Source organism: Pteropus alecto, unplaced genomic scaffold (genome assembly GCF_000325575.1).
Source record: "Pteropus alecto unplaced genomic scaffold, ASM32557v1 scaffold111, whole genome shotgun sequence".
Lineage (NCBI taxonomy): Eukaryota > Metazoa > Chordata > Mammalia > Chiroptera > Pteropodidae > Pteropus > Pteropus alecto.
Genome location: NW_006431915.1, coordinates 1,395,606 through 1,422,249, shown reverse-complemented (window position 1 = coordinate 1,422,249; position 26,644 = coordinate 1,395,606). Strand labels below are relative to the sequence as shown.

Sequence of the window (26,644 nt, the reverse complement as noted above, 5' to 3'; positions counted from 1 at the left end):
TAGTCCACAAAAAAACAATAAGCGAGTATTCATACATTCATATTAAAAAATATTTGCCGAGGACATACTAAGTAACTTGTAGGCACTGGGAATAAAGAGATAAACAAAAGACAAGTTTCTGCTCTCTTACAAGTCCTCGTTGCTACTGTAACGAGTTAGAGTAGGAGTGGTCACTACCTTCAAAAAATTTGCAGCCTCCAAAGAGTCTTTGGGAAAAAGTGTGAGATGAGAAAAGTTATATAATGGCAGGAATAAAACTATAAAAGTTGTGGGAAATACTAGAGCTATGGTACCAGGCACCGTTATAAGCCTTTTCCATGGTTCATTTCTTCCTGTCAAAGAATGTCTTAAAAACAGAATCAGTTAAAAACTTTAAAAAGTTTATTCTCAAAGATGCAAGGGGATGAGACTCTAGAAGGCCTGACCAAATAAAAACAGGAAGTTTTAACAATCACCCAAAGTCTGAGGGGAAAAAAAATAGCATGGAAGTAAGTTAACTTTAATGTGCTTTGGAAAGGAAACTTGACTAAGCAAAGTCAAGATTGGAACCTGGCAACAGCTAACGAAAATGTCAGAGAAGAGTTCCTACGTGGTGTGTTCCAGCACTGTTTCCTAGATCTGTTACTGGATCTAACTTAACCTCCTTCCCCTCCTCTGTGAAACACAGATAATAGGGATGACCATTAAAGTTTGCTATCAAGATTAGATAACATATGAAAGCAACCAGTAGGTTGGTAAGCACTCAACAAGAACTGCATGAGATCCTTAATCTTTCCTCTGCATTCTCCCTGTATTCTTTCAGTTTGATCAGAAGGTCCACCATACCGCTGGGCTGGTGAATTCTAAGTATGTTACCAGTCGTACTTAGGATTCATTAAATAGAATGACTCTAGTCCCAATTCTCTTCATAAACTCTACAATTAGATTGTAAACTCTCTGAGGACAAGGGAAAGCATTTTCCCCTTTGTACCTCTCTCAGCAATCTCAAATATTTGTTGAATTATTCAGCGCATCCAAGAATAAAAAAACCTTCCCTTGAGATTTTCCCTCAAAGCCTCAAAGTACATTTTGTTTTTAACTGAGGGAGGAGGCTGAAAGTAAAATTACAGTCTTAAACAAGAAGCCATCTGTCTTCCTTCTTTATAATCAAGGAAAGGGGAGTTGTTTCTCTTAGCGGAGTCAATATGGGAGCATTCCTCTCAGATTATAAAAATCTTTTTGGCTAGTACTGTTATTCCATGTAGTAGCTAGTGCTTATTTTGTAATTAGAACTGCAGAAGCAGATAAATACGTGACACTCTGTGGCAGTGCTTCAGAATAAAATGTATTTCACTTTTTTTGAGGTCTCTTTCCAAGACACGGATGATGGGTCCATGTAACTAAAAGGGAACACATTCCATTGTGTTTGATCTGAACTCTAGTTTCCCCTTTAAGGGATAATGGAACTACTGAATTCTAAAGTTCTGTAAGGTGTTTTGTAAATATACTAATTATGTATGTATGCACCATATATGCATGTGAATGTGATGTCTTAAAATTATACTTCATCATTAGCGTGAGAGAAACTAGCAGCTTCTGAATTTATATTCTCTACCTTCTAAAAAGGAGTCTCTTTCCCATCCCCCTTACACCCAAAGAGGCCTCATAAAAGGAGTGATTTAGAGGGGGCCAAATTACTGTTCCTTTTCATTCTTTCTGATAAACAAGCACACACAGCATTTAATGAAATTAATTGAATTCAGAAATCTCAAAAGATAATTTTTTTTTCCATAGCTGTGATCAAGGTACTGATCTTACCACCAAGAGGTGTCATCAAGGCAAGCCACATGGGAAGGGCTTAGGTTTTTCTTTTGAGAAAAAGAGGGTTTTTAAATAAAAACTTATGTAAGAACAGCATCTGCACTAACTAGGATGAAATTATAAGGTCTATCAATCTTGGTGCTGCAGGGTAAAAACTGATTACCAGCTGAGCCAAACAGAAATGCTTCCCAGTGGTCCCGTATTGCATAATTGGCCATGTGAATTCCAAGATTTCCAGCTTCAGATGGAGGGCTTGGTGATGGTCACTTACCGAGGGGAACATTGCACTAATGGTCGTTCTGACGATAGTAATAATCATTGTACACGTGATTCCAGGTTTTTGCATAACAGAATATAAATAAATACATTTATATGTATAACTGCTCAGAATAGTCCTCTAATTTTTTTTTTTTAAGGCATTTGGTGCTTTGACTGTGTTATTTACGTTTTAGCACATACTATGTTCGCAGTCGCATCCCACAAGAGCACATTTACCTCAACAGAGTCCCAGCTTCCACATCCGCCCCACAACTTTCTCCTTGAAGCATTCAGGTGTCACTCCTCTCCTACCACTCCTCCTCACCCCTGGCCGCCCCGCCCCCGGCCACGGGAAATGCTCCAAAAGAGAAAACTAATTGCAGCCAAAGGCTGTAACTGTTCATTCATTTCCAGAGAGGCAAGAGTAGGTCTCTATTCTTGAAGATGGAAATGTATCTCAGCAACCCCGAAGTTAGAAACCCCTGAAAAGAGCTTCCCTGAACTCAGGCATGTGACAGAACAAGACAACATTGTTCCCAGCCAGGCTCTGGCGAGAATCATAAATCCTTAGCTCTGCAACTTTGTTTCTACCCACACTTGTAAATTGATGTTTCTCCAGTGTTAATTAACAACTCTGGCTTTTATTTGTGATTTCACTTGGATTTTCTTTGCAATATCAGAAAACTTATAAGTTCTCTAAAAATGCTTGTGCGAATTCATGTTTAGAGCGGTATAGCATCTTCCTTATTACTTTTCCAAATGACATTTTTTTATCTGTAGTTTTTCAATAATTTTTTTATTGCTTCCTTCTTAATAACTAAGCACGTTTCATCAAGTATCACATATGTAAACATCAGTCTTTGCGAATTTGAGCTATTTCTAACATAAAGCTCAACATAAAGCTGGTTGGTTTTTATTTTGGGGTGGTGGAGGGGATTTGGGGATTTGAGCTATTTCTAACATAAAGCATAACATAAAGCTGGTTGGTTTTTATTTTGGGGTGGTGGAGTGAGGAAGGGGAGGAAGGGAGGCAGGATTATGAATATTCATTTGAGGAGGAAAGAGGTAACTTATAAGGAAATCCTTTTGTTTAACAATACAGTCCTTGAGCCATTATAATGAGCCAGATACAGCTTGAGGCCAGGGATTCAAAGATGAATGAGGTACATTCCTTGCCTTTAAGTTGTTTATATTTTGGTGAGGTAGAAAGACATTTAAACCAAAAATTAGAGGATAGATCAAATGTAATGAGAGGAATGAGTCCACATCCTATGTAAGCTCAGAAGAGGTCCACAGAGATTGATTCATTTTGTTTATAAAAAATGCTAGCTACATTACATTTTTTGCCTGTTAACCCTCATATTCCAGTCTCTACTAGACAAGTCCCACTCTGTACCAAAAGCCTAGAAAAGAGCTTGGTGTCCAAGAATGCATCATAAATACTTCTTAAACAAATAAATGAATTTTATCAATGAGTTTTAGGAATTTTGATTTGTAAATGCCTAAGAGTGACTCAAAGAAAAGATTATCTGAAACATTTAATGATTATTTCATTTAAAATTTTTTTTGGCTACTTTTTTCTGTAAAACATCTGGAATAATATATTTCTTTTTTATAATATTGGAAATATGTAAGGCTTTTCTTTGGAAGACACTATAGCCTAATACTCTAACAAAAGACAGATAGGATTAACTACACAAACCTTTTTAAACATCTAGATATAAAAGTTACCATAAGTAAACACAACCGACAAACAGGTGAATCATACTTTACTGCTATGGTCTGAAAGTTTGTGTCCCCCAAAATTCGTACATTGAAATCTTAACTCTGAAAGATGATAGTTTTAGGAGGTGGTTCTTTGGAAGGTACTTGAGGGTGGAGCCCTCATGAATGGAATCAATGCCTTATAAAAGAGCGCCTGCCACCATGTGAGGGCACAGCAAGAAATCTGCAGTCTGCAGCCTCAAGGAGGACCTTCGCCTAAACTCAAGCATGTTGGCACCCTGATCTTAGACTTGCACTCTCTAGAACTGTGAGAAATACATTTCTGTTGCTTATAAGCTACCTAGTCTATGACATTAAAGCAAACTGAACAGATGAAGACATTTATTATCCATAATACTCAAAAACCTCCTATTAAAAACAAAAACTAAACACTTTCCATAGAAAAATGGGTAAAGGACATAGCAGAAAAAATCCACAGTGAAAGGGCTATAAAGTGTGAAATGCTGCTCAACCTCACTAATAATAAAACTGTAGGTTAAAAAATTAGGAGCTTTCATTCCTCACCTAACAACCTGGCAAAGATTTAAAAGCTTGTTAATATCCAGTGTCAGAGAAAGTCACAGTACTCTCCTACAGTATTGGTGGGGATATCATTACCTCTTTCTGAGAGGAATTTAAGAATTTATACCAAATTTTAAAAGGTGTGTATTTTTTTTTTACCTCAGAAATTCTTCTCCTAGGAATGTATCCAATAGCAATACTGTTTTGTTTCAATAAGGAAAAAATGAGGAAAACCTAAATTTCTATAACTGGAATATTGGTTAAATAATAAGAAATACTATTCAGCTATTATAAACTATGAGATCAATTGGGATTAACCAGCATAAAAAGATATCTGCAATACACCCTTGACTTAAAAAAGCACTTTACAAAAACAGCATTGAAACGGAATCCTGTTTATGTGATGTGTGTGTGTGTGTGTGTGTGTGTGTGTGTGTGTGTGTGTGTGTGTGTAGAAGAGATTGTGAAGAATATATACCACTCCATTACAGCAGTTACCTTTGGAGAGGAGATGGGGGAAATTGGGATGAGGTTGAACAACACAGACAGGAAACACTTTCTGAATTATAGACTTCTATATAGTTTTTGTTTTGACAAAAGCATTTATTGCTTTTTAAGCTATATTAAAATATTTTTTTATAAAATGTCTGTAGGGTTAGGGGTGCTCCCAAATGACCTATTAATCATAAAGAAATGATGCAAAGTATCCTGAGTACAGAGAAAGAACAGGTCACCATTAAATGTGATGATTAGGAAAGACTTAATGGAGAAAAGACCAGCATTGAGCTGGTCTTTGAACAACAGGTAGGTTTTCGATAAGTGAAGATGGGGGAAATATAGTTTTAGGTATAAAATGACATAAGCAAAGGTTTAGGCTTTGAAATAAATGTGGTCTGTTGGATGTTCCAGTTGTCTGTTGTTGTATCACACATCAAAGTAAAACTTGGTGACTTAAAACAACAACAATTAGATATTATCATCTCTCACAGTTCTGGGGACTGAGAAGGCTCAGGTAAACTGGCAGTTCTCACTTGGAGGCTCTCCCATGGTTTTAGTCAGACAGCGGATGGGGCAAAAGTCATCTCATTTCCTCACTCATATACCTGGTGACTAATGCTGACTGTTGGCTATCATCCAGAACACTTACATGGAGCCTGTCTGTGTAACCCAGGCTTCCTGGCAGCATGGTGGCTGGGTTCCAAGAGGACCAGGTTAACACTGCCTTACCTTTTATAGCCCCACCTCAGAAAGCAGATAGTGTGACTTTTGCTATAGTCACAGACTCATTCAGATGCAAGGGAAGAGACCATAGATGCCACTGCTATCCACTCACAACAAGAAAAATAACAATGTCACATTGTAAGAAGAGCACACAGGGTGGGAGATCTTGCCACGAGCTCTCCAGTTTGCCACAGTTCCCAACACTCTGAAGTCTCCTCTGACAGGAGCCAGCCTCTCATGTCTACATTACCCCAGCATCATGGGCCTTGGAGTTTGTACCTCCTACACAGTAGAAGAGCAGAAGACTTGGAGCAAAGAGGTAACAGAGAGAGCTTTTCGCTTTAAAAAGATCAGTGTGGTGACACCTTACAGGGAGGTCTAGAGGAAGAGATTAAATAATAAAAAGAGTAGGTGCTAAAGCTGTTGCCCCTACTCATCAACTCTGCTCCCCAGTTCAGCAAAATAATGCCTAAGTGTGATGAATGGGAGTCTTCCATATTCTGCCCAAAGCATTCAGCCTTCAGGATGCTCTGAACAGGTCTCGATTCTTATAGGATCCATTGCTCCTATGCATGGCAGGAAACTACTAGGCCATGAGAGGTCATTGAACTTTTTGAGAATACCAAGGTACCACTTCGGGGTTACTAACTGATAGTTCTTCAGTTGAGCAAAGGACATAGATTACCTGGGAATCAAGCTTGATTTGACCGCCAGCTTATTTTCCAAGTGATCCAATAGCCTGTCTCAGTGTGATGCTGCAGAACAAAATGAAGGAAAAGGAGAGGTAAGGGAGGCTGTGAGGTCTGGCCAGACTAGTAATTTGAAGCTTGGCTACAGTGATCCCCAGCTCCCTTCAAGTCCTGTTAAGAGATTTGTGTTTGGCCATGAAACTTGTAGCATTAGCCTGGTTCTTAAAGTAACCCCCCACCCCCAACTATTATCATTTTATTGGACAAACTGTCAAAATCTACCTGTTTTTTTCTTAGAGCTCCTTTCTTCTTTTCTCATTGGCAGTAGACAGAGTCATTTTCCCTAATACTATGTAATTTAGAAGAGGCTGTGTCAATTGCATAAAATATTTCTAATCTCCATAATTAAGATGCTGCCGGTCTGACAGCTTTGCTCCCTTACTCCCTCTCAGCTAGTTGCAAGATGTAGAAAGACATTTGAAAAGAGTACTAAAGCAAAAATGACATGCTGTTCCTCTCCCCAAGGGCCATCTCATGGCTATCACTTGCCTCCCTGGACTCCTACTTGGAGAGTTTCATTTATGGCTTCTTCAAAGGTAGGAAGGAGAGACTATGTCAAGGTTCTCCAAACCATATTCTGTCCATTCCCGGAAAATGTATACCCTGTTCTCAGTTTGGATTTAGAGAAAATCCAGATTGCCCCTTCTTATGGCCTGCTTTTGAGGGTAGCTCCTAACACAGTGTTCGACACAGAAATAGTCGCCAATGAATTAGGGTCAGACAATTGAATAACTGAATTTAGAGGTCGATGAAAAATTTAGAGGTGAGAAGTAACAGAACATTGTATTTGCTGGTGAGGAATCTGTGAAGACCATATACTCCATTTTCTTTCACCAAGATTGCCATAATATTCAACTCTTTCCTCCTCCCTTTTGCTAGTTTGACAATATATTCATGTGTAGCCTGTAAAAGTCTCATTTTATCCTCACAATAATTCTATTAAGTAAAAACTTCTATCACTTTTATTTTTCAATTTTTATCACTATTTTAGAGATTAGGAAAAGAAGTATAACAAAATAGTCTTGACAGACTAGATTATGCTGCTGTGACAAATTTACTGTCAATTCTAAGTGGTTTAAAGAACAATGGTTTATTTCTCCTTCACAGTATTATGAAACAACAGTTAGCCCAGTTGGAGAGAGGTGGGATGGTAGTGTCTGCTCCATTCAAGTATCTAGGCTTATGGAAGCTTGGAGATATTTTAGCTGCAACCTGTATAAAGTGAGGTCTTTCAGCTTCTCAGAGAGAAGAAAAAATTGAATAATTACCTATGGATTTTCACTGCTTCAGCCCAGAAATGACACACATTCTTTTGGTTGCATTTCATTAGCTAGTACTAGTCTTATGTCTTAACATAATAGTAAAAGGAAGAAATTGTAGGAATAATGGAATATATGGGAAGCATTACTGTCATGAGGTAATAATTTGCCCACTGTCACATAGCTATTAAGTGGCAAGATTGGCATCTAGACCCAAGCTGTCTGACTCCAGAGTCCATGCTCTTAACCACTGCATTTTTCATAACTTCATCATGTCATTTTGAGAATAGAAGTGGCCATGGTGTGGGAGGCAGCTGTAGCATAGTAGGAAGATCCCTAACTCAAGACATTTGGGTTTGCATACCCATTGCCACTTTCTAGTTATGAGGCCTCGGGCAAGTCCCTTAGCCTCTCTGCTAAGAACAGTTTCCCCACCTATAAAATAGAGATGAATAAAACTTATTTACATTATTATGAAGATGGCAGTATAAGAACCTTCATGACATATAATATTCCCTTAATGAATGTTTAAGTTTGAATTCTTATCATTTCTTCTTCCTGCTGCTCCTTCTGTCGTCACACAAGTGCCTTCCTAGGATGTAAATCCTTCTATAAGGAGACCTTTCACTGAAAGTCCTAATTGAACTTTTGCCAGAGGAAAGACTTCAGTAACCTGATCTCAACACATCTAGCATTAAAGTTCTGATTCTATTACCAGTCCTTTTCCAGATATCAGCAGTTTTCTTCATGTGTTGCTAAGCACAACTCGTTCATGACTTCAGGTAAAAGGAAAGGATAATGTCACAGTGGAATTAAAAGTTGTGGCTTGAGAGCAGTTTTGCATTTAAAAACACTGTGAATGTTGGAGCCTCTCTAGAAAGTAAATGTCAAGGCACATTAATATGGAGTGACTACCAATGCCTTCAGGTATCAACCTTCTGAAAGAGCCCATTAGGTTTATCGTTGTAGCCTCTTCTAAACTCTGAAAATGGATCTTCTATATTTCTGTAATATTATTTAGAAAAAAAAATTAAATATCTATTAAAGCAACCAGGTAATAGGGGAAAAAATGTCTTATTTAGAAACTTAATGGACTTTTTTCTCCTGGGTAAGGAAAATAAATTGTTTCCTATGGGAAGGTGCATAAACTCTTTCAGAAGGCCTCTGGGTAATTGTTTAGGAGAGTATTGGTAGAGATAATTTACAATCTTAGGAGTTGAAGTTCGTAGCAAAAGTAATGAGCTTCCCTGAAGCAAGGCTCTTTTTTCAAAAGGAGCCTGAAGCACCTCAATTTTTATTTTTTATTCTTTGCCTTTCTTGTTAGCATCTCAAACATTCTGACACGGGTTGCAATCTTGGGCTCTGACAGCAGACAAATGTGGGTTTGATAACCAGCTCAGCAAACTACTAGCTGTGGGACCTTATGTAGCTCACGTAAGCCCTCTGAGCACCTGTGTCCTCATCTGCGACATTGCATCATGATTATTAAATGAAGAATAGCACTTTGCAAGGTTACAAATAGTGTATGTGACATGTTTGACACCTAGAACAGATTATTTTTAACTCACTTCTTTAGATAATGAAATTTTTTTCCGTAATAATAGTTTTTCTTAATTTATCCTTAGTTTCAAAACAATAATTAAAAAGAATAAATTTAATTTTTAAGAATTAAATGTATGTTTGAAAAAAAGAATTCAATGAATGATTTGCATTGAAGGGAAGCAGAATTTGTTACCCCAAAATATGCCTCTTTGGCATATTGGTTATTTTAAACTAATTATCTTTAAAGAAACAGCAGACACAGGAGAAGCTCTGATAACCAGATAGAAGTTACCCTTGTGTAAGAGACACATGTATAAGGGAAATCTCCATTTATAAAGATGTTTCCTGTGCTATACCAGGAAAAGGAAATGACCAAATTTCTAGAAACTCATCAGTGAAGAAGGCATCAACAACTCTGTATAACAACCATACTCTTGTTTACTGTGCTTTCCTGGTAACCCCCAAAAGTGGCTCCCCAATCCCAATCCTTCGTCTTTAGCTGCATATGGTATTTAAGGTGGCTTGGGTGATTTGGGAGAGCTATTCACTTTTCCTGGATATCTCTTATGTACATGGGAAGTATACATGTTATTAAACTTTTTTGTTTTTCTCCTATTAATCTTTCTCTATTATGAGGGTGTCTTAGCCAAGAACCTAGAAGAGTATAGGGAAAATATTTTTTTCTCCCCCATAATTTGAACTAAAATATACAGTTACTAAACAATTATACCTTGCAGTTCATAGTTTTACTGTTTTTAGTTCTAAACTTTAATTGAAAAAAAAATTACTGAGCAATTATATGCCAACAAATTGGACAATCTGGAAGAAATGGATGAATTCCTAGAAACATACAATCTTCCAAAACTGAGCCAGGAAGAAACAGACAATTTGAACCGACCAATTACTACTAACAAAATCAAATCAGTAATCAAAAAACTCTCAACAAACAAAAGTCCTGGACCAGATGGCTTCACAGGTGAATTTTACCAAACATTCAGAGAAGAATTTACACCTATTCTTCTCAAACTATTCCAAAAAATTCAAAAGGAGGAAAGGCTCTCAAACTCATTTTATGAAGCCACCATTACCCTGATTCCAAAACCAGACAAAGACATTACAAAAATATTATAGGCCAATATCCCTGATGAACATAGATATAAAAATTCTCAACAATACATAAGCAAACCAAATTGAGCAGTACATTAAAAGGGTCATACACCATCAACGAGTTGGATTTATTCCTGGGATTCAAGTTTGGTTTAATATTCTCAAATCAAGTAATGGGATACACCACATAAAAAATTGAAAGATAAAAATCATATGATCATATCAATAGATGCATTTATGATAAAAACACTCAACGAAGTGGGAATAGAAGGAACGTACCTCAACGTAATAAAGGCCATATATGACAAACCCACAGCTAACATCATACTCAGCAGGTAAAAGCTAAAAGCGTTTTCCTTAAGATCAGGAACAAGACAGGATGTCCACTTTCACTACTTTTATTCAACTTAGTATTGGATGTCCTAGCCATAGCCACCAGACAAAGAAAATAAAAGATATCCAGATTGGAAAGGAAGAAGTAAAACTGTCATTATTTACAGATGACATGATACTATATGTAGAGAACCCTAAAGATACCACCCTAAAACTGTTACAACTAATAAATGAATTCAGTAAAATAGCAGGATACAAAATTAATATTCAGAAATCAGTTGCATTTCTATACACCAATAATGAACTAGCAGAAAGAGAAATTAAGAAAACAATCTTATTTAAAATTGCATCACACACACACAAAAAACCCCTAGGAATAAGTTTAACCAAGAAGGTAAAAGACCTGTACTTGGACACTTGGACAATTATAAGTCATTGAAGAAAGAAATTGAAGAAGATGTAAATAAATGAAAACATAGACCATGCTCATGGGTAGGAACAATTAATATTGTTAAAATGTCCGTACTACCCAAAGCAATCTATAGATTCAATGCAATCCCTATCAAAATACCAATGGCATTTTTCACAGAGCTAGAATAAATAATCCTAAAATTTACATGAACCATAAAAGATCCTAAATAGCCACTGTAACTTTAAGAAAGAACAAAGTTGGAGGTATCGCACTAACTGATATCAAACTATACTAAGCAATGTGAGAGACAGTAAACTCTCTCACATTGCTTAGTGTTATTTTTTCTGATATATCTCCTTAGGCAGGAGAAACAGAAGAAAATGTTAGGAATTGTTAGGAATCAAGAAAAGGAAAAGACAGCCTTCTGAATGAGAGAAGATATTTGCCAATGACATATCTGGTAAGGGGTTAATATCCAAAAATTTAAAAACTCATATCACTCAACACCAAAAAAAAAAAAAAATCCAATTAAAAAATGGGCAGAGGACCTGAATTGACATTTCTTCAAAGCAAACAAAAAGACATGAGAAAAGGTGTTCAACATCACTAAACATCAGAGAAAGGCAAGTTAAATCACATTAAGATATCACCTCATGTCAGAATGGCTATCATCAATAAATCAAAAAACAAGTGTTGGCTAGAATGCAGAGGAAAGGGAAACCTTGAGCACTGTTGATGAGATTACAAATTGGTACAGCCACTATGGAAAAATGGTTTGGAATTTCCTCAAAAAATTAAAAATAGAAGCTTATGATCCAACAATCTCACTTCTGGGTATTTATCTGAAGAAAACCAAAAATTAATTTGAAAAGATATATGCAACCCCCTACATTCACTGTGGCACTATTTATAATAGCCAAGCTATAGAAGCAACCTAAGATGAGTTGATAAAGAAGACGTGGTGTATATATATACAATGGATTATCACTCAGCCATAAAAAAAAGAAAGAAAAAAAGAAAGAAAGAAAAGAGAGAGAGATGTGGTTCTGTTGGAAAGGCTTAGATTTAGAAAGGTCAGAGGATAGTCAGAAGATTGCTAACAGAGCCCCTTCCTTTTCTATCCCAATAAAATCAAGTGACAGTCATCTATAAGAAAGAAAGAAAGAAAGAAAGAAAGAAAGAAAGAAAGAAAAAGAAAGAAAGAAAGAAAGAAAGAAAGAAAGAAAGAAAGAGAAAGAAAAAAAGAAAAAGAAATAAATCTTACCACTTGCAATGACATGGTTGGACCTAGATGGTGTTATGCTGAGTGAAATAAGTCAGACAGAGAAAGAAAAATACCATATGATTTCACTTATATGTGAAATCTAAAGAACAAAATAAACAAAATGGAAACAGACTCATAGATACAGAGAAAGAACTGGTGATTGATTGTCAGATGGGTCGGGGGTTGGAGGGCTGTGTGAAAAAGATGAAGAGATTAAGAAATACAAATTGGTAATTACATAATAGTCATGGGGATGTGAAGTATAGCATAGGGAATTTAGTCAATAATATTGTAATAACTATGTATAGTGTCAGGTGAGTACTAGACTAATCAGGGAGATTGCTTTGTAGGTTATATAAATGTCTAACCACTATGCTATGCACCTGAAACTAATATAAAATAATATTGAATGTTAACTCTAGTTGGAAAATAAAAATTAAAGAAAAACCTAATTGTCATGTAGAGTGATTGAACTACAGTAATCCAATTTTGTTTTTTAATCTTTAGAACTACTGTGCTATCATAGTTTATTTATATTTCCTGTTTAAATGTAGTGATATGTCCTACCACAGGGGTTGGAGACACAAACCATGCCCTAAGTGACCTTGAACAATTTCTAGCTATTATGAACTTACTCTTGAAGCAAATCCAGGAAGCTGTGTCTACATGTGTCAGGGCTGACTTTAACTAGGGGTTCTCTGGATTAACTTCCATTTAGAATATATTTATTAAGAGATAAGTAATAAACATTTGCTGATTTGAAGTATTATGTAGTAAATAGTTTATGTGCATATTATGTAATAAACTTATATACCTATAAGTTTATATATACATACTATAATATACATACATATAATTAAAACTCAACAGCTTTGAAGGTAGATCAACCAAAGATGTTTTAGGAAAGAGCATTTTATCACTGACATTATTAAAATTGTTGGCGATAATATTATGGTGATGATAAAAAGCGGACCAGGCTTGATTGTTTTTTAAAGTTCTCCACAGACGGTGCACTCTCTATTGCTGTACCAGAGCTAGCCACTCCTACTGCCCCACCCTTGGCATACCAATGCAAGGTTTCTGGCACACAGTAAGCATTCAACATGTGACATCTGTTGTTATTTCTCGACATGTCTTAAAACCAAAGAGATTCCTAAGGTCTTACTTTTAATTTGCAGAGAGAAAGAAAAACAAAGACATGGAAATATGACTTAACTTCCCAATAAAGAAGTATCATTATCTTTTAAAAAGAGTGATATTTTTTATAATCATAGCAATAGATACTTTTTTAATTTAAAAAAGATATAAAAGTATTTTTAAAAATATACAAAAGGTAATCAAAGCCCCTGTAGTTGTGTTATCCAAAGACAATAATCATTTATTAATCGCTTACTATATGTATCCCAGGAGGTACACAGTCATTCCACTATTTTAATTTTTACTAGGAACCAATGAAGTAGGTTGATTTTTTACTTTTTTTTTTCACAGAGGCCATAGCTGAGACCTAGAGAAGTTATATAAGTAGCCCAAGGTTATAAGCCCGAGCTCATAAGTGGTAAAGTTGGTATTCAAATATAGCTCTGTTTGACTAAAAGCCCAACCTTTTAACAACTCTGCTATTTTATATCTTTATAATCTCACCTCTAGGAATACATTCAAAGAACATAAACAATTGTTTTCAAAGATTTATGAATGAAGATATTTATCACAGTGATAGTTGTAAAAACATATATTTGTGTATTTGGAAGAAAGAGGAAGAGGAAACAATAATACATTACCAATAGCTAACTCTTAGTTACTGAATTACAGGTAATTTTTATTTTATTGTATATATTTTTCAATATTTTCTAAAATTTTATACCAAGAATGTATAATTTCTGATATGTGAAATCTAAAAATTTGAAAATTTCTTTTTTAATGTTGGTAAATTTTTGGTGAATCTTCAGCTCATCAGTCATTGAATCCTGATTACATACACACTTTGATTAAAATATTTTGTACAGCTCACACTTTCCAAGAATGTCTGGAGTAAGCTGGAATTAAATATCACTTGATTGTCTTCTTTCATGTGTCCTTTAACCCTCAAATGTTAGTGGCTCTAATTCTACCAATACCTGGATTGCTCCTAACCTTACCAGGGAGAAGGAGTTCATTTACTTATCTCCTGATTACATACACACTTTGATTAAAATATTTTGTACAGCTCACACTTTCCAAGAATGTCTGGAGTAAGCTGGAATTAAATATCACTTGATTGTCTTCTTTCATGTGTCCTTTAACCCTCAAATGTTAGTGGCTCTAATTCTACCAATACCTGGATTGCTCCTAACCTTACCAGGGAGAAGGAGTTCATTTACTTATCTAACTGCTTTTTTTTTTTTTTTTTAAAGGACATCCAAATCCTTTCCTCTCATTAGAAAATTAAAGAAAGAAATATTTCTTTAACACAGCCCAACTTTCTCCAATCAGATGCAATATTTTTCCCCTCTTTTAAAATTTTCTTCCTGTAACCAGCTCTCTTCAGAAATTTTGGACATGGTTACTAGTTTTCATCACAAGCATAAGCTTCCTGGATATCCAGGCAATGATATGTTAGCTGTGGGCTCTTCAGCGTGTCTCTTCATGAGGGACTCACTTTTTTCATCTGTAAATGAAGACACAAAGTCATCAAGCTCTAAAGTCCTTGCCTAAAATTAATCCTTCAGTAAAAACAGAAGAGTAAAGGACTGGCTATTAATCCCTCTGATCCCAATGTTGAAGAAGGATGTAAGTAGATCAACTCTGAATGGTACCTGAGCAAAGAGGGCTTATAGTGTAGAGGCTTAATGTAGTACTGAGGAAAGATGCTGAAGTTAGAACTAAATGACCCCAAAAGGAGGCTTAACTGTCTAGCTACATGGCCTTGAGCAAGTTATGCAATCTCCTGGTTGCTTTTCAGATTTTGTCTTTGTCTTGATATTCTGTGGTTTCTGCAGGAAGTATCCAGATGTGGATTTCTTTTTGTTTATCCCACTTGGGAATGGTTGAAATTTTTGAATCTGTGTGGATGATATTTTTTCATTGGTTTTGGAAAATTCTCAGCCACTTAGTATTCAAATATTGCCTCTTGGGCAAAACAGTATAAACTCTGGGAATTGCTTTAAAATACACCAACAAAGACATAAACAGAAAGAGAGAAAATGAAAACATGTGCAAAATCTTGATATTCATGGAAACTGGTGATGGGTATGTGGGGTTTATAGTACTATATTCTCTACTTTTTTTCTTTCATGTATGTTTAAATAATTTTATAATAAAAAATTAAGGAGATACAAAAGACATAAAATTATTGTTTCCTCCTTTTGGAGCTTCAATGGAATGTATATCAGACTTCCTCATTCTATCTTCCATGTATTTTTAATGCTCATATTTTCTATATATTTATCTCTCATGTGACATTCTGGGTAATTTCTTCTGATCTATTTTTAGTTTATTTATTCTGTACTTAATTATATTTAATTTGTTGCTGACTGCTTAATTGTATTTATTATAATTTTTATTTATAGACATTCTTTTTGTTTCTTTTTCAAACATGTTAGGTTACTTTCTCTAGGAATTTTTTTTAATATGCCCCTTCCCCAGCTATTAAAACAACAATGACAACATAGTAGGCATAATTGTTTTATAGCTTGGGTCCTATAATTCTGACATCAGAAATATGTGAAAGTCTGTTGATGTTATTTGTTTTAATATTATTTTTGTTTGTTTTTCTTCCCCTCACCTTTACTGAAATATAATAGACAATTAGTTGCTTGTATTTACATTGTACAATTCAATGAGTTTTTTTTTCAGTTATAGTTAGCATACAATAATATACCAGTTTCAGTTGTATAGCATAGCGATCAGAGATCCACATAACTCACAGAATGATCACCCCACTAAATCTAGTACCCTTCTTCCCCCTTACGTATTTATTATATTATTAACCATCTTCCTCATGCATCTCCTCTACATCTCCAAGTCTATTCTACAACTATCCAATTGTACCTCTTAATCCCTTTGCCTTTTTTTGTACTCCCTAACCCCACTCCTATCTAGTAGCCCTGAAAATATTCTCTGTATCTATGAATTTATGTCTGCTTTTGTTGTTGTTGTCTATTTTGTTCTTTAGATTCCACATGTATGCGAAATCATGTGATATTTGTCTTTCTCTATCCGACCATTTTATTCAGCGTAATACTCTCTAGGTCCATCAAGGCAATATCTTTTTCCATCCCCTTCTTTTTAGTCTGTGTGTGTCTTCTAATCTGAAGTGAGTCTCTTGTAGGCAGCATATGTAGGGGTCTTGTTTTCTTATCCATTCAGCCACTTTACCCTTTGGTTGGAGCACTTAATTCTTTTTCATTTGAGGTACTTGTTGACATGAGTGTAGTTATTACCATTCTTTATTCTTGTTTTTGATATATGTGTTTTCTTCTTAAAGAAGTCCCTCCAACATTTCCTGTAATACTGGCTTGGTGGTGATAAATTCCCTTAGCTTATTTTTGTCTGGGAAGCTCTTTCTCTGTCCTTCAACTCTAAATGATAGCTTTGCTTGATAAAATATTCTTGGTTGTAGATCCTCGTTTTTCATCATGTCGAATATTTTGTGCCAAGCCTGTCTTTCCTGCATGGTTTCTTTTCAGAAATCAGCTGCCAGTCTTATGGGTGCTCCCTTGTAGGTAACTAACTGCTTTTCTCTCGTTGCTTTTTATTTTTTTTTTTAGGTGAAGCAACCCTTGGTTGACTTCACAGATTGCAAAGACCTTGTCAGTTTACAATCCCTTATTTTTTATTTTTTATGCCAACAGCACCTGGTCTTCCTAGGTGGCCTCCCATCAAAGTACTAACTAGGCCCGACCCTGCTTAGCTTCCGAGATCAGATGAGACTGGAATTGTTCAGGGTGGCATGGCTTCAGACTCTCTTGCTGCTTTTAAGATTCTCTCTTTGTATTTAACATTTGGCATTTTAATTATGATGTGTCTTGGTGCGGGCCTCTTTGGGTTCCTGGTTTTGGGGACTCTCTGAACTTCCTGGAGTTTTATGTTTATTTCCTTCACCAGGTTAGGGAAATTTTCCATCATTATTTCTTCAAATAGCTCTTCAATGTCTTGTTTTCCTTCTGGTACCCCAATGACATGGATATTTTTACATTTAATAATATCCCATATGTTCCTTAAATTATTATCATAGTCCTGACTTCTTTTTTCTTGCCATTCTGATTATGTGTGTTTGGCTTCCCCATCCTCTGTATAGGTTATTCTATCCTCTTCTTTATTCACTCTATTTACTCCATTTAATATACTTTTCATCTCAGATCATGTGTTCTTCATTTATGACTGGTTCACTTTTATAAATTCCATTTCCATTTTTATGTTTTTTATCTCTTTGTTAAAGTTCTCACTGAATTCATCTACATTTCCTCTAAATTCATTGAGCATCTTAATGACCAGTGTTTTGAACTCTGTATCTGTTAGATTACTTGACTCCATTATATCTGGATCTCTGTTCTGTTCTCGCATATGGTTTCTGCTTCTTTGTTTTCCCATTTTGCCTGCCTTTCTGTGTCTATTTCTATGTACTAAGCAAAGCTCTTAAGTCTCCCAGTCTTGTGAGTGTGGCTTTGTGTAGTAGGTCCTGAGAGAGGTTCAGTTGCAGGCCACGTTTAGCCCTTGCCTGTCCCCTTCCAGGGCCACCTGTTAAGATTTGGCAAGCAGTCCGCAGATGCTGTACTTATAATTGCCTCAAGAGGCCACGCTAGAAATCATGGTTAGCTGCCACCAGTGCAAGTCTAGGCACTGCTCAGAAAGGGGCACCTGACGTGCCAAGAACACAACTGGATGTGCCTTGGGTGAGGCCTTGAGTTGCAGGAGGTGGAGTTTCAGGGAATCCTCTGGGCAGAATGACCTCTGTTATCCAGTTTGATGATGTGTCAGCTATGGCGGTATTGAGTCCACACACTGGTGCGGGGAGGGCTCAACAGGGGAACAATGGATACCGCTGGCACTTTTGTACAGAGCCCCACTCCGACAACTCAGTGTACATCTGTAAGTCCCTGGTTTCCCTTGCACAGCTGACTTGGTGCTGGTGCTCAGAATGAGCAGGTCCATCATTGCGAAAGTCCACTTGTGACATGGCCCCTTTAAAATGCATCTGCAAATGCCGCTGTCGCTGCTGCAGCCTCCATCCCACTCAGCTGCTCGGGACCAGGCAGCCTAGAGCATCCTTGCCCCATCCTGCCTCTTCCCGCTGCACAATGCTTTCTTGTTTCTCTCTCTAGTTGTAGGGCTTGTTCATCTAGATCCCAGGCTATTTTCCTTTCTGTTTGCTCTTTGTTTCTGTCACAACTTTGATTTGGTCGCTAGAGGGACGAACAGAGCCTTTATCATCTACGCCATTTTTTTCTCTCCTGTTTTATTATTTTTAAAGATTCTTTCTCATGGGGCCTTGCTTGTGTGCTTGATTATTTTTGATCATGTACTGCTCGTATATTTGAAAAATCATACATAGGATAAAGGTATTTTGCTCAAGAAGATATACATTTGATTCTGCCAGGTGCTCAAAGGCATTGCCAATATGTGACCATTTTAAAATAAATTCAGAAGTTGCAACTTTTTGGACCAACTATATTCAATGATGTGAATGTAGATTTTGCAAATGTAACTTGTTGCAACTTTTCAATCTTTCCCTCCCCAACCTGAGGTTCAGCAACTAGGCAGCTTTCTTGCAGCCACTGAAGTGGGGGAGAGGTTTAACTCTTTGGTGCCTCAACTTCTTTGGGATAAAGGAGTCTCTCCTTAGGAAATCAATCTTGGGCAGGATTTGGCTTTGACTGCCCTCCTCCTTGCCTTGGGAGACCAGTAACTCTGGAGTATAGGGTATAGGTAAGCAACCTTTACTTTCCTAGAAAAAGATTAGTAATCTGAGGTCCAATTTCTTCATATGTAAGATGAGGCTAATATTGCTTCACTCAGAATTGTAAGTGTTAAACAAGATTTTAAAAATGCCCTTTGTACATTATAAATCACAATAGAAACTTACTCTGGAACCCTGAGCCCTTAAGGTTTAGGGAACATCCTTAAGTTGCATGCATTACTTTGAGCATATGTATATTTTGCTGTGTTGTGTTCCATATATTTCATAAGATTTTCAAAGCATCCATTGACTTCCAAAATATGTTTAAAATGCAACTGAAAATAGAAATTATTATTAGAAATCAAGCAAGTACAGGAAAAGGGAAGCAGATTTTGCTAGTGTTTATTTATTTAGATGTTGCTGAGTTTTCAAAATCTCCGCTAGTGACAAAAATAATGAATATTTGTTCAATAAAACCATATTTTCCCTGTTCTAAACTATACTTCCATATGTGTGAAGTTCAAGGGTAACGGAGAAACAATATATATTCCAAATAAATGCAATGGTCCTAGTTCGAGTTTGGCATCTGGTAGGAAGAGCATTTTGTTCCTTTCATAATTTATTCCTGGCAGATTTCCATTCATGGGTGCACAGACTCTTAGAATGTTAGAGCTGGCTGGATCTGTACAGATCATATCACTCACCTCCTTAATTTACATTTAAGGGCACCGAGGAAAGGACAAAGATAAATTTATTAGGATTATAAGTGCAGCCAACATTCCACAGGTTTCTGCTAATTAAAATTTTTCTTTCCTCTAAAAATTAAACATAGTCAGCAGAGTCAGATGCCTCTCCCCCTTTCCTCCATAGCATTACCAGCATTACCCTTCAAGGCCCTGATCGAATGTCTTCTGTGAAGCTTTCCTGCCTCAGAAGAGATGACCTGTCTGAGTACATACGAAGGCTTCTTGATATACCAGAATTCTTACTATAACTTTTCATTCCTTTTCACAAGTCTTACCATATTCCAGAATGAGAATAAAAGAGAAGTCAATGACGAGAAGCTTGAAAACGTGTAAATTTAATACCAAAGCTGAAAGTTGGCAGTCATCACTCATTCTTTCATTCAGCAAATATTAATTGAGTATCTAGTAATGTGCTAGGTGCTGAGATTGCAATAATGAACCAAAGATACATGTGGTCCCTGTCCACTTCACCATCTCCACACCACCACTTCAGTCACCTTCATGTCTCATTTGGGCAACTCTATTTATCGCCTAACTCCATGTATCCCCTGCTTACACTCTGATTTTCCTTTGATGCACTCTCCACCCAATAGCCAGAAGAATCTTTTGATATGTTTAAAATCCCTCTTTAAAATCCACAGGAGTTCTACTTCTAGAACAGTGATAGGAAGAGCTCTGTGGACCCACTCCACAGAGAAACAGCCCTAACTAGTGAATATGTACATGTATATGTACACAGACACCATGTGGACCCTGAGAAGAAAGATTCATTTGATGTGAACCCCAAGAAGGAAGTTATCTGCTGAGATGGACTACCCATGGACAACTGAGGCCCCAAATTTTATAAATAATAAGTGTCTAGCAGCCATTTGCTGACAGGGGTTCCTCATATACTCTGTATACTAGGAAGAACTTCAGATTGAACTGTTGGCTTCCTGCACTATGCCCTGCTTATTTATGCCATCTGAGTCAAACATTTCAGGGAAGCCTGGATTTCACCTTTCAACCATTGGACTGAGACCTACCCCGACCAATCAGAATTGCACAATATATCTTCATTTCCATCTATACCGACCAATCAGAATTGCTCTACAATGACTAATCAGAATGCATGATATTGACCAATCAGAACTGTACAAATTCGAAAACCTCATTTACATAAAATTGGACCAATTGGGAACTTCGATGGGCACTTTCTCTACAAAAAGAGGCCTCCTTTTTGTCTTGGTGGATTGCACTTTCAGTTTTGTGTTTTCCCAGTTTGCAAACTGTTCATTCCATCTGAATAAAAGTTTTTTCTTTTTTCTCACTTTTTGAGAATTTTTGTTGACAATCCCAACCGTCGAAGTCTCTGGAAGTTGTCCTAAGGGCATATGGCAAATGAAGAAATCTTTATTAAGAAAATATATTCAATCTTGATAAGAACAGCAAGAGTCTGTGACACATCCTGCTCTCTCACAGCATCCCATCTCAGCTTGATGACAGAAGCTCTGGTCTTGGAAGGTATAGCAAAGAAAATAGAGCTCCTTCTCTTCTCAGCTCCTAGTCAAGGAGTTATGAAGGAACAGGTATGGAGAAGAAGAAAAATTCCCCTTTCCCTCCTCTGGTTCATTTGGCTGACCAAATAATCAAATCATCAGGAAAAAAGATTGACAAAAGAAAATCAAATTTAACCTTGTGCACGTGGGAACCCCACATACATGAGAGAGTCAGAGATGGAAAGGGAGTTTGAGGTATAGAAGACATCTTGAGCTAGGGATGAGGTAATACCTTAGGGGTCATTGCAGGATGCTAACAAGAGCAGATGTTTACTACCACTGAGGCAAATCTTGGGATGACTCATTCTGACAACCCCTCCCCGCTTTCCCCCCACCTCCCCAACACACACACAAGCCACCAGCATTTCTCATCCTCCAGCTCTGGTGACTGGTGAGAGAGAGGTCAGGGGCCCCCTTCCTCCACCCAGGTCCCACATATAGATGAGGCTCTTCTATACAAGGTGTGGCAGGCCAAGAACCCTGGTGACTAAATAACTCTTGTTCTAGTTTGCTTACAGGGTGGTTTCAGAGAGATTTTAGACAAGCATTGGATACAGGGTTCTGGAACTCAGAGAACTTGAGAGTGCAGATATGCAAAGCCAACCTGGGGAAGATATGGATAACTGTGGGGCATCAGAGGAGCAAATGATGCCCACTGCTGTAGTCATCCTCCCAGCTCCAGTTCTGCCTTGCCCCAGCCCATCAAAGCCCTGGAATTTTCTTCCGCATGCCCCTTACCCGCCACCTCAGCTGGTGAATTACTGTTCATTGTGCAAGACCCTTCTTTCTCTGAACCACCCCTCAACGAATGACCAACCTTCCCACCCCCCAGTAGGGGTGTGCCCCAGCTCCTGGGGATTCTTTTGTAATAAGCTAGTCCCAAGGAGAAAACAATTTCTAAGAGTTAATGAAAAGCTCCTTTTGCGTCTCCTACTTTAATTTGATCCTCTCTGCTTGAATCTCAGAAGAGGTTATGTGTGCTGAATTCTGAGGGTGGGGGAGTGTTTTTTCTCCTAGTTCTCAAAGGTCAGGCAGCAAGCCTTAGTCATGCTAATGAAGATCTAACCTTTCATGGAATCAAAGAGTTTTCTAGCTCAAGGGATTTTTCAAAATCTTCTAAATAAGGCCTTTGTCTCCAAAACAGAGTGATAATTACTGTCAAAGTTGGAACTTGAACTCGTGTCTTCTGATTTGAAGCCCAATACTTTTTCTACCCACAGCACTCATATAGTATCTGATTCTCTTGATGGCTCTTTCAGCACCAACCCCCATTCCTGGCATATAGTAGTGTCATAATTGTTGTTGAATGAATAAACAAATAACAGCTACTCTACTGCCAGATTCTTTCTTTTCCCCCTAGAGTAGTAGAGAGTAAGAAAGCAAACTGGCAGAATGTGCTTTGGGTTTTCAAGCAGTATTATCAGCATGAATGAATGACCTTTGAGATCTCTGCCACTCGAGTCATTCAATCAAGTGGAAATTGAATCTCTGAAGAACCATTGTCCATTCTTAGCACAACCCCTAATGGATACAAAGTCCTAGAATCCAGTTGGTAGAAAATACTAAATCTGATCTGTTTATAAGCAATATCACGTGCGAAGGTGGAAGGCCAGATAAATCTCCAAAATAAGGTAACTTTTTGTGGCTACCACATGTACCTGCTTCGAAACAGAAGGCTTACAGGTAGTATTAGGGTGTGTTTGTTGAAAGGAGTTGAATTTAACTGTATTGGATTCATCGATGCTGTGATTACTCAAGGGATCAGAGCTATCTCTTTCAGAGTCTTGAAAGCCGGGCTCTAGAGGACATCTGTTGTCTTCTGCCTCAGTGCATCAACTCACCCTCCTCCTAGAAGTACTCTGCTTTACCTCTGGGAAACTCTCCTCCTCCATTTTCAGCTGCTGTGGCTTGGGCAAGGCTGGGCCGACCCCAGGCTCCGCGAGAGTTCTCAACTTCACACATGGTTATGTAGTTGTTCCAGAGTCAATGAGCCATAATGAAGGATCTTTATATGACATATGTGTCAGATTCTTCCTCTTTACCCTGAAGATAGATTTGAGAGTTTATAGGGACTTGGCCTGCTGCTCCCTATTGCTACCACATAGAGCCCAAGGCTGAAACCAGCATGGCAGAACTGAGACCCAAAAGATTGGAGGAAACCAAATACAATTAAAGCCTGGATCCACTTGCCTGAAGCCAGCACTAGATCTAAGGGTGAAGATATGAACCTATAGTATCTGTATTCTTTTTTTGATTAAGGCAAATTGAGGTTGGTTTTTCTGCCACTCATAGTCAAGGGGTCCTAATTTGTGGAAGAACATTTCCCATCTCACTTCTCTTTCGGTGTTTTCTCCTGAACAGTCTTCTATCGTATAGACCATAGATACCCAGGCAATAGGAAGACAATAGATTCACTGTGATCTTCCCTGATTCTTCTCTAGTCTCCACCCTTCCATCAGCACAATACCTTTAAAATGTAACGGGCTAAGAAACAAGTGTTTTATCCAAGATTGTACAGCTAAGAGATGATAAAGCCAAAACCATTGCCTAGGATTTTGGATTCAAATACTTTGCTGTCCATTTATCACATTTTTTATCATATTTGGAGCCACTGTTGACCTCCCTTTCTGGCTGTAGCCATACACTTTAGAGCTGCACTATATAATATGGTAGCTGCTAGTCTCAAATACCTACTTAAATTTAAATTAATTAAAATTAAATACGATTTAAAATCAGGTCCTCAGCCATTTAGTCCCATTCCAAACACACACTAGCCAGATGTGGGTAGTGATAGCCAAATTGGACAGCTCCGATATAGAACATTTCCATTGTCACAGAAAGTTCTGATGGACAGCACTGCTCTAGAGACAGATTTCCTTCTTTACCCAAAGTCACCAGGGTCAGAAAACCTGACAGAATCTTTCCTCTCTTCAAATAGCAAATGAGGCCAATAGACAGATCACGGACTATGAGCTATTCAGTCATCTAGTCCATACTTTCTAAACACTTAAATGGAAGTGGTAAGTCCTAGCTACTCACCTCTGGGATGGGTAAATCTGAAACATGCTACTTAGTGAAGGATGATTAATCTGTTGTTATATCAAGCATATTGAAATTATTATATAAATAGATTAAAACATGCATCACTCTATTCTACTCTGCTTTAGTATGTGAATACATATTTCTTGGGATTTTGAAGAACATGATGTTTTATTCTCAGGCTGGTGATTCATTAAGGATACATTTTTCAATGACATTTTCACAGATCATCATTCTCCAGGCAGAATCTGTCTTCCTAGGTCTGGGCCCATTTCCCTTTCAGTTTAAAACCCTCTGGGGAAAAAAAGATCTAATCATTTCAATTCAGACAGGAAGTAAACTCTCCAATTGAAAATTTGTAGCAGATATTCAAATTGGGAAATGATAACTATGGTATAAAATAAAACTTTATTGGACAGAATATACAAATGAAAGATTATATTGTCACCTAGATACCATAAATGAGTTATTCTCCCCAAAAGGAAAAATAAAAGGAAAAAAAGCTAGCTTTGATTTGTTTTATGTGAAATAAAAAAAAAAAATGATGAACAGTTAACACACAGGACCGGTGACCATTTCTTTTTAGTCTGATATAAATAGTTTGTATTTGCAAACATTCCCTATTCATATGTGTGAAATAATTAGGAAAAAAACTACAATTTTTACATCAGAGAAGGGGGCGTGTCAGTTTTCAGGCCAAAAACTCCCTTGTTGGGTGGGTAATTTGGTATCGGAAGGTAGCCATGGCGACCATAAAAGTTACTCATGTGACTAACGATGCAACTAATGATGCCCACAATTACTTAATTGCAGGCATGCTTAACTGCTTTTGCCATTTTTGGAGAGTGCTTATGGCTAATTATGGCTGCAAGTGGGTAACTACAGGTGCAATCGGATGTGTTCCTAATTTTTACATTTGTGCTGACAGAAGGAGAATAAACTGCCCCTTCTAAAAAGGGGAGTTATAAAAGGAGGGCTGAAATTAGTTCTTTCAAGTCCAGAGAGGATGAAACAGCCTCTAACATGAAAATAAACACAAGTCATGTGATATTTAAGCAGAGGAAATGCTGCTTGTCGGCTGACCTTCGGCCAGACTTCAGCCCCACCTGTGCATCTTCCCCTTTTCCTTGAGGTTCTCCCACTTGAATTCCTGCTATCGCCCTTCCCAAAAGGAGCCTGTTACTTTATCCTAATAACTGCAACTCCTGTTTATCACGGAACAGCTATTGATTGATTGATTGATTGATTGGCGAGGCAACCCTTGGTTGACCTCACAGATTGCAAGGACCTTGTCAGCTTATAATCCCTTATTTTTTGTTTTTTATTTTTTATGCCTACAGCACCTGGTCTTTCTAGGTGGTCTCCCATCCAAATACTAACCAGGCCCGACACTGCTTAGCTTCCAAGATCAGGCGGGATCGGGGTTGTTCAGGGTGGCATGGCCGTAGACATGGAATAGTTTTTTAATGTGACATTGCCTGCATGGTCATTTACTTTACAAATACTTTTTACACATGACATAACATACACATGACATAACATATGAACTCTAATATATATATATATATTTGATATATAATATATATATCTCAAAATCTCACTTTAAGATTTTAGTTCATATAAGGAACGTTAGAAATAATTTTGAATAGGTAAAATAAGTGATGGTCCAAGACATATGGTTGGTTAGAAAGATAGAAGCCCCACTGCTCTTGTGTGGATGAGTATATGGTACCAGAAGTTCAGTAGTCAGACTTTTTGTACAGTGATGGGAGTCTAGTGTTCCCTTTGTCCTATGTATCTCTCCTTCATGAAGACTGTGACTTGACCCTACAAAAGGCTGACTGGCCCTGTCATCATCTTGTGTCCATTTAAGAACTGTTATGCTTTTGTTACTTGTAGTGCCTAAGGCAGAGAATGAGTCCCAAAGGCCTCAAGAAATGATTATAGGATTGTTCTTATACCCGCTGACTAGTAAACATTTGTAGCTTTGGCAGAATTTGGTCTATGACCTCATTTGGTGGAGAGGTTGCAACGTAGAGGACATATGCTGCCACCCACATGTAAGCACCAAAAGCAACTGATGCCTATTCAAAGCGCCTGGCAGTTGAGGGGTCGAAGTAGCTTGGGTCAGTTTAGAATATCTTGATTTCTCTTAAAATAGCTGCCACAGGCTTATATTTCCCCCCACTCCCAAAAGAAATAAAAAACAAAAATAT

The 26,644-nt window shown here is 37.4% G+C and overlaps 2 pseudogenes; both read right to left on the bottom strand.

Annotated features, from left to right (window-relative positions):
• Window positions 1-17,051: 17,051 nt before the first annotated feature.
• Window positions 17,052-17,170, bottom strand: LOC112473181 (annotated as a pseudogene).
• Window positions 17,171-25,759: 8,589 nt separating this feature from the next.
• On the bottom strand, window positions 25,760-25,878 carry LOC112473143 (annotated as a pseudogene).
• Window positions 25,879-26,644: the final 766 nt, after the last annotated feature.